Source organism: Bidens hawaiensis, unplaced genomic scaffold, assembly GCF_021521415.1.
Source record: "Bidens hawaiensis isolate Kalapana, Puna unplaced genomic scaffold, B.hawaiensis_p1.1 tig00000055_1, whole genome shotgun sequence".
NCBI classification, from domain to species: domain Eukaryota; kingdom Viridiplantae; phylum Streptophyta; class Magnoliopsida; order Asterales; family Asteraceae; genus Bidens; species Bidens hawaiensis.
The window spans coordinates 717848-727787 of NW_027491016.1; the positions used below are offsets into that span (position 1 = coordinate 717848).

Genomic DNA, 9940 nt, shown 5'->3' on the forward strand with positions numbered 1-9940 from the left:
GCATCATAGTATGCAGGCATGTGTATGCTGAAGAACCCTTTGGCGTCTATGATCGTGTTGCCCTTGTTTGTGCCCAAGTGGGTCCCACCATCTCCCAGATAATGCTTAGCACATGATGCTATCTTATCTCTGTTCAAAAATGGAATCAACACATACTATGTCATATACTATGTTGTATATTCAAAATCATATATATATCAGGAACATGTAAGCATGACATCTTCTCCTTTCCTATATTTTTTTCTAATTGCCTTTTCAATTTCTGAGTTAGTGCAACACATGGTCCACATAAGTTAAGATTTAGAGCTATCTTTTGATGTAAAGTATAACATGCTGTCCATAGAAAGTCAATATTATCTATCATGTGAGATTAGAAAGATTTGCTTTAATTAATGGAGAGAGGAAAACAAGAAGATATTATGCTACTTCCTGTTCATATATATATTTTTTCGGAACGACGGCTATTTTATATTCAGGCTACCACACACTTTAAATTTGGAGAGTCGCGATGTCCCACTCTGGCCAGACTATGTTGTCTTAACCGGGCCCACGCTGGCTTGGAGTTTGGTTTAGGCGTTTCTCGGGAAACCATACCGTCGACTGCCACTTGACAGTCATTATGTCACCACAAGAGCAGAACTCTCTGGCGTAACACACGGTGGGACGAAAACCCGGGTGGGCTTAGGGTTCGAACTGACAACCTTTGCACAAGGCCTAGCTCAAATCCTTCATTACTAATATCCACCCAAAAGTGACACAAGTGAAATTCGAACTGTACCTTTTTTTAATGTAAAATATAGAGTGTTGACCATGAAAAGTCAAGCTTATTTATCATAAATATGATTGGCAGCATCTCTTTAAAAGAGAGGAAAACAAGAAGATATATATTCTTTGAAGGACCAGATGAAAAGTCTATGGTACTTTCTGTGACCATACTATTCATCTTTCACACTTTGTGGACCATCTCTCACTTATGAGGTTCACATTTTTTTTTTGAAAATATTATGAGGTTTACATAATATTCCACCTTGTGGAACTCATCTTTACTTCTTATTTTATTGACCAAATAATACCCACAGATTGAAAAATGAAATTTTAAATTGCTAGAAACAGATAAGACCTTAAGTTAAAACATCATGCACTAGATAGATCTAAAAAACTCATACATTAAAGATTCAAGATTTGTGAGAATAAACATGTTTGATAGACAAAGGTTAATTAACTTACTGTCCGCCGACAAAAGGAGCACCCTTTCTTGATCCAGCAGGGATGTCTCCTTGTAAACCTGGTATAATCTCGGTCATTAACTTAACAATCTTGGGATCTTCACTATAACTCTCGAAGCAACGACCCCATCTCGGATCTCTACATACCTGTTTAAGAAAATCTATAATTCTCCAAAAAATCGCACCTTTTTTATATTATCAGCAAAATTATGCATTAACTTTTGTTTAACTTACTGCAATACAAGGTGCAAAAGCATATTGTATGCCGGTGGCTCTAACTTCAAGTGCGGTTGCAGCTCCAATCTTCTTAACTAGATCAGGATCCCTGTCCATTATCCGATTAATAATGTTATAGTGACTTTACCTTAAGCAAGATATGCTATATATTACAACTTGCCTGGTAACACCAAGGCCAACATTATCAGGAAAGATTGTAGCTTTGTAAACATTATTATGACCATGAACAGCATCAATCCCATAAATCAATGGTATCCCCAAACGAGTCGCTAACGCGCCTTTTTGGAAGTCGTTGACCATGTCAACCCATGTTTCCGGGGACGCTTTTTTGGCTGGAACACTCCCTCCTCCACTCAAAACACTCCCTACAAATATGCATAATTCAAGAAACATGCGAACACAAGAAAGACACAAAAAGATATTAAATCTCCAATCATGTACTTCTTGATGACCTCATTGGATGCAACTGATCTATCAATTTGTGTCATTTGGCCGATCTTTTCCTCTAACGTCATCCTTTTCATTAAATCTTTGATCCGAACACCAATTGGTTGTTTCGGATCTTTATATTTGAAATACTCAGCTTCAGTCATGGAAGCCCAACAACACATTACCATGACCAACAAAACTGAAACTTTCTCCATGTTCTTGACTCCCGATAAAACACCAGTTGGTTGTTTCGGATCTTTATATTTGAAATAATCAGCTTCAGTCATGGAAGCCCAACAACACATTACCATGACCAACAAAACTGAAACTTTCTCCATGTTCTTGACTCCCATTGCAAATGGGAGTATGAGTATCTTCTTCTTTTATGGTGTTCTAGTGATAGTTTTCTACAGTATATAAAGAATATTGATAGATATTAATAAATAAAATTTAAAGAGTGTACAATAATTATGGGGTCCCATTTTGTCTATCAAGAGTCAACCAAGCAAGTTTAAAAACTCAAATTTTATTTTTTTTTTGATCAAGTTTATGCTTTTAATTTATCATTGTGGGGCCAATATTTTATATTGTTTTTAGGATTGTATATGTCGTTTTAGTTTGCTTTTAGTCGGTGTAGTACGTAATCGGTACGTTTATTTTGTAAGTTTTGGAGAAATGGGGACCCTATAAAAGGTCACCTACCCATTTCTCCACTCCAACTCTTTCATAACTCTTGGAAATAAAAACAAGTTCTCTCTTCATTTCTCATTTTTCTCTCTTTTACATAAACAAACTAAAATCCGAGATCCGAGTGTCGTTGGTGATTTCCGTTAACCCACAACACGGATTGATCCGAGTCAAGTCTTGAGATCTATCTAGAGGACCTACAAGTGGTATCAGAGCTTCGGCTCGACTTTTTGTGGTTTTCAGGTCAAACTTTTCGGGTTTTGATCTTAGTTTTTGTTAGATTTGAGGTTGATTTCGTGTTACTCATCTCTTTTGGAGTCCCTTACACCTTGGAAATACACGAGAATCACCAAATCTAAGTTTTTGTGTCCGAGCTCAGATTCGGCTTAAAAACTCAGATCTAGGCCGATTTATTGATGTTTAGACTAAAGTCTTTTTGACTTTTTGGAAGTTTGGGTGTTACATTCTCAAAAAAAAAAATCGCATCGGGTACTGTAGCAGTCGCTTCCGAGGTACTGTGGCAATCGCATCGCCGAGGTACCGTAGCACTTCGCACCGCGGGGGGGGGGGGGGCTGTAGCAACTCGGCACTGTAGCAAGTCATGCGAAAAAAGGAATTTCGCATGCACTGTAACAACTCAGTACTGTAGCAACTCGGTACTGTAGCAACTCATGCGAAACACTGTAGCGACTCGGCACTGTAGCAGACTCAGTACTGTAGCAAAAAAAAAAACTTAAAATTTTTTTCTCTTTCCCTAAAAAAAAAAAAAATTTCTATAGAGTTAAAAAAAATGTCTTACGAACCTAAACTTGGAGGAAATCTGGATGTGGGAGAAAGCCGAAAAATGTTAAAAGGAGAATTCGACATGTTTACACACATTAAAGGAGAATCGGTTGCCTCTCTCATCAACAGATGTGAGTCACTCATCACCAAAATGAGTAGTGTCGGTATCATCATTGGTTTGTTTGAGATCAACATGAAGTTGTTGAATTCACTACCTTACACATAGAACATCGATGTGGTTACCATCAAAAGAACCACAAACCTGTATACCATGACACTCTTAAAGTTGGCTTCTACCATCAAGTCTTTTGAAATAATGGAAGATAAGCTTCAAATGAACAATCAGTCCAAAGAAAATAAAGTTGGGACAAGTGCTGCCGGTAAAAGTAGTCATGCATGTCCTATCATTCCCGACAGATCACCAGCTGATGAGGTAAATCACAATCTTTGTTCTCAAGCATGCATCAACAAAGTCACATACTATAGATATCATCAAGACGAAGTTTTGAAAGAAAATGCAAAACTTCGTCAGTTAAATGCTGAATATGTAAAAGCTGACAAGATCTATGGTGAAAAGATTAAAACTCATCACGATGATGTTGCAAATCTTAAACTTAAAATCTTTCAAGAAGAGCACAATGTCATCTATTACAAGAACATAATTAACAATTTAAAAGATGAAATTAAAAAGTTAAAACTTGAAGTTTCTGACAAAAAGGAAAAAGAAAAGCAAGTTGAAAGATTTGAAGCATCATCTGAGAAATTAGATGATCTTATTGGAGCCCAGAGAAGTTCTAAAGTTAAAGCGGGGCTGGGGTATGATTACACTGCCGTACCACCACCATTCAATGATAATTACACCAGCTTGCCCCATTTTAGCTATAATACTTTTCTAGACGAGGAAATGGAATACGGGGTTGGTAGAATACCAAAGCCTGTGAAATTTGTTCATGATGCCTCTCAAACTGCGGCTCCAGTCTCATCATCTGATAAATCTGACATCAATGTGTCTTGTGTAGCAAGTGATGTAAATGGTGGTGAATGTGGGACGGTTAACCTGGGTTGTAAGCTAAAAAGAAAGTTAGAACCACGTTTTGAATCATGTGTGGATCTAACCAAAACTATTAACAATCCAGTTTGTAATAAAGTTTGTGAATCCATGTTGGGAAGTTTAAAGTCAGGGTCAAATTATGTATTTTGTGAAAATTCAAGTGATGATAGTTGTACAAACATTTGCAATGAAAATGAATGTTCTTCCTCTGACTCAGATTATGAAACCATTTGTGATGAAACTTTTGTTGAAAAATGTGTCAACGAAAGTAGGCCTGTTGAGGTGAACATATCAAGTTGTTCATCATCAAGTTGTGAGACCGAGGATAATTCAAGTAAAAGCAAAGTTTTTGAAAATAAAAAGGCAAGTACTTCATGTAAATATGCTCCACCAAATAAATGATCAATTTCTCAAACAACCAATCAATTTAGAAATCCTCAGCCATACAACTTCTGTGACAACAATTACTATGGTCATTATCAACAAAATTTTGTTGATCCATATTACACAAATGTGTTTTATAATCATGTTCCTTTCCAATGATCACCTTACCCACCAAACCAACCACATTCTAGTTCAGATGAGTTCTTTGGCACTCCCAGGAGAAAGTGTTGTTTTGTGTGTGGTCACTCTTTTCACCTTGCAAGACATTGCAAGCACTGGTTCAAGCAACAGCTTGATATTCAAAGGCGGCTTAGTCAGTCCCAAAAAAGAGCTTTTAGTAGCCCTGATTCAAGGACTGATCAAGCTGATAGTGAACTTAGTGAAATGGATGTGAGATCCAAAGTAAATAAAGTAAAACACAAAAAGAAACCTTTTTGGAAAACCAAGAAGGATAAAATCAAAAAGGATCCTAAAACTGTAAAGTGTAAGGATTCACCAAAAATAGTTTCAAAATCAAGAAAAGAAAAGTCCAAAATTAACAAAACCAAGGAACAAGTTTTCGCTTGGATTCCTAAGGACTGTTCTTCATCAAGTGATGCTCCACCAAGAAATAAATGGTTTTCAGGAAATAAAATTAAGTTTGGTAGGTTTACGGTTGACCTTCCCGGGACAAAAGTGTGCCGGGAACCCATGTCTATTTAAACGCTTAGTGCATGCAGGGTCAATCAAGGAGGACTATCAATAATATTAGGTACCTAGATAGTGATTGCATCCGGCATATGATGGGAGATGAACCCTTGCTATTTGACGCTAAACCATTCGATGGCGTGTTCGAGTCTTTCATAAGCGACATGGGAGGACAAACTTCAAGGAAGGGAAGCCTTGTTTAAATGGTTCAACAACAACTTTCGAGCGATTCTCAACTAACCTCGTTCAACTACTTCTCTCAAATGATGGATCCAGCATCAGCTGTTGGATCTCGGTTTGAATCTCTTCAACTTTTTCATACAATGTGATAATGCATGCTTAAGATAGTCCATCTGACAAAAACTTTGCTGACCTTTTCACTAAAACCATCGATCATGCTCGATTTGAATTTCGGGTCAAATAGATCGGCATGATCAATTTTGATTAAAACAAACTATCTATCTTTTTGTATATAAAATTGTAAATATTTTTCAAATATGTCACATTGGAGGGAGAAAATGAGTTAAGTTTAACTCACCAAAAAGATTTTCAATTCATTTTAAGAAAAGCAAAAACAAATCAGTTGATTTACCAAAAAGATTTTATATTACTTTTAAGAAAATCTAAAAGGAATTGTCCCGTTTAGAGGGAGCTCCTGCTTAGAGGGAGTCGGATATTTAAAATTTTTAAAATTTTGAGAAATTGATCCGACCATTGGAAAATGATAAGAAATTATCTCTAACGATTCTAGCACATGAAAAAAGTAGATCAAAAGCCAACAAGATCATTGCTTGATGTGTAGATAGGCTTGACAAATGAGTAAGTGTCATAGTGATATAAACTTAAATATCTTCCTATGCTAGTGGTTACATGTTATGAAGCGGTTGCCAACTCCAACTAAAGTCATATTAATGAAGACTGAAATGCAATTAAACATGTCATACCCAAGCCTCTCTTTACCTTATCACAGTTGTCTTATGAAAAATCAGTGTCATTTTTAATTTTTATTGGGTCAAGAAAAGAGTCAAGTAAAGCGTCAAGAAAAGCAAGAAAAAGAAAAACAAAAGAGTCAGAAAAGAAAAAGAAAAATCAAGAAAAAGAGTAAGAAAAAGAGTCAGTTCTAGGAAGTTTAACTTCTGCGTTATTTCTTCATTTATTTTGATTCAAGCCTTGGACTTTCTCCTGCGCGATAATATGGTATTATCCGACCTGATTGTTAAGGCCCCGAATCTTCTGCTTTGTTTTATTTTCTTTCTTTTGTTCAAGCCTTGGACTTTCTCTGCGCGATAATATGGTATTATCCGACCTGATTGTTATGACTTGAAATTCTGCTTTATTTTAATCTTTCTAGATCGAGTTAAGTGTACAAAGTTTCAAGTGCACAAAGTCAAAGTGTCAAGTGTGTTAATAAGATTAATGTGATCAACTAAGAAAGGTTTAAGTAAAGTTGAGGTGACATGTGAAAGCAAATTAAGCCCGAGGTATGATGGAGTCTGTAATTTGTCGGATTAAATGGGGACCACACAAGCATTGTGCCTAATTGTACCTTAACGTATCATGTTGACATCAAAATACTTGTTAAGTTTAAAGTGGACAAATTATATCTACAATCGACTTTGGGTTCTTGGCATAATAATGTCTAAATAGAAGTGTGATCTAGAACGTTAACAGATAATATGATTCTATGTTGTGATCTTTCTCAGAAAAATAATTTAGTAAACTTTTAAAGTAAATATTTTTGATATATAATATTAATTTCATCTTTACTCCTATCTTATTTTTGTTTTATTTTTTGTTTCAACTTCAAAATATTATGTATATATTTTCGTAATATTAAAATATATGAAAATGCCAAAAAGATTTTAAGTTTTTATTATGTTCGTACATATTTTATTAAACCTTGTTTTATTCAAAATCATGTGTTTTGTTGTCAAGGTCGTTCATGCAATGTTTGTTGGAAACCTGGGACTTAAACAAATCATTTACAAGTTAAGAGATTGAAAATAAAATTTCAGGTTATTCTGCAAACACTTCAAACCAAGAGCTTGTTTTGAAAAGGAAAATTCTTCTTTGACCCTTGAGAGGGTCTGTGAACGAATCTTATTCGTTCTAAGTTTTGTGCAGGTGTAGATGGGCAGGTAGATCAAGATCAAGTCTGCTTGGAGCTGCAGATGCTGAAGCGCTTAAAAGAAAATGAGAACGTGAAAGTTGGTGGTTAAACCTAAAGATGAACTGATTGTGTCTGAAGACAAGGAATGAAACCAGCCTGCTCAAGAAAGTCAACAAGAGAAAATTAGATGTCGAGCCTCCCGTATCTGATGTTTCTAAAATTTGGTGTTGCCAATCCTTCCTAGAAAATAAGATTAAAGTTCAAGTCTATAAGACTGGAAAATAAAGAACTGTTCAAGATCCAATCTGGTTCAAAATCCTGGATCAAGACAAGTACTAAGTTTCAAGAAATAAAGACGAAGCAAAGAACTTGACAAAGGTTCCTTGACATACTCAATCCTAGAGGGAGATTGTAGGGCCAATATTCTATATTGTTTTTAGGATTGTATATGTCGTTTTAGTTTGCTTTTAGTCGGTGTAGTACGTACTCAGTATGTTTAGTTTGTACGTTTATTTTGTAAGTTTTGGAGAAATAGGGACCCTATAAAAGGTCACCTATCCATTTCTCCACTCCAACTCTTTCACAACTCTTGGAAATAAAAAGAAGTTCTCTCTCCACTTCTCATTTTTCTCTCTTTTACATAAACAAACTAAGATCCGAGATCCGAGTGTCGTTGGTGATTTCCGCTAACCAACAACACGGATTGATCCGAGTCAAGTCTTGAGATCCATCTAGAGGACCTACAATCATTAAAAACTAAACGATTACAATAAAGTGGCAAGCAAACGGGCAACAGAATTTAAATCCGCACTAATCTGTCGAACGTGCTTATAATATGACATGATTAAAGCTAAAACAATAAACAATGGCGCGTTTGAAAACATCGAATCTGAATTATCAAGATACGAAAATATAATATTTTATATGAAACTTGAGAATTTAAAAACTTTATAAAGATTTTGAACTTATTTGTAGACTAAATGTGATCAATCAAGAAACAAAACAGTATCAAACACATGCTAAAGGCTAATTAGAAGAAGTTTACTTACTTACCAGAGGATAGAAAGATAGATATAAAGAGACAAAGAGTGACCGTTATGAGGTTGGATGGATATTTAAAGAAAACTTGACTGAGTTTAATATTGTTTTTTGTGGACTAGAAGGTGTTCTTAATCATCGCTGCATGGGCCACTTGAATATATTCAATTCGTTAATGTTTTTTGTCAGGTTGGCATGCTTAAAATTTGAATTAAGAAATAAGAACCAACCAGATTATAATTATTAATATAAGAACCGTTTTCTTGTCACCGATTTACATTTTTAGTTCGTTCTCTCCTGTCTCATAGCTTCGGTTACCTACACCAACATGAAATTACCATCACCACCATACCTTCGGTCATCTACCTCACAGGCGACCCACATGCTTCTCTTTCTTTGCCAGGCTCTATATCCCGTTTGGTTTTTATTTTATACTAAAGATAATCAGATTTCAAGTCTAAACATTGATTGTATTATTAATTGTTATGATTACTTGACTACAAATAACCTTTATTTATAACTATACAATTCCTTGTTAGACAAGAATAAGAGAAAAACTAACTCAAAAAAGCATAGGTTTGTAAGTACGACAGCTAGGCCTCCGTACTTACGTAAAATTACACTACCATATACCTCCACCTAATGTTGTAAAAATTGTTAGTCGCTAGTCGGGGGGTGGGGGCGGGGGCTAATTATTAATCGGGATGAATCGAATCAGACTTTAATGTATAATTTTCAGTTTATACACACACACATATTTTATACACAATTTTTAGTTTTATACATACACAAACACATTTTGGCCGGAAATCGGTTGGAATATCGCTAGAAACCGTTGATTTTTGCTGGAATCTCTTTGGAAACCACTGATTTTGGTCGGAACTTCGCCGGAAACCGCCGATTTTGGACAGAACCTCATCACAAAAAGCCAATTAAGTCCGATTAATCCTGATTTGACTGGATTTTACCATTGACTGATTAGTTGGCCGATTAGCCCAAAATTAATCAGTGAAGTAAAATGGGGGCTAGCGATTAATCGACGCTAGAGTCAAGATTTTTACTTGACTAGTAAACTTAATATATTGAGTTATCCAAAACTGAGGCCACCATCAGCAATCAATTATCTAATTCACTGCCCGTGGTTACAGCCGGAAGCATCGGACACGGTCCACTCAACAGTCAACACAACATTTGATCCCAGTCAGATTCTCTAGTCTTGATTCCGTAACAAATGAAAATGACAAATCCAACGAACGATCTTTTGATTTCAAACACGTTATCCAACCCTGATCGGACGGAAGCCCCAAA

At 35.7% G+C, this 9940-nt stretch overlaps 1 long non-coding RNA gene across 1 annotated transcript; it reads right to left on the reverse strand.

The window, feature by feature from the left end:
* Positions 1-1558, reverse strand: LOC143548685 (uncharacterized). The gene is made up of 3 exons (XR_013138003.1): positions 1461-1558; positions 1228-1373; positions 1-129 (listed from the first exon to the last, which is right to left on the reverse strand). It is a non-coding gene; the product is annotated as an uncharacterized LOC143548685 (long non-coding RNA).
* Between the last annotated feature and the right edge of the window lie 8382 nt (positions 1559-9940).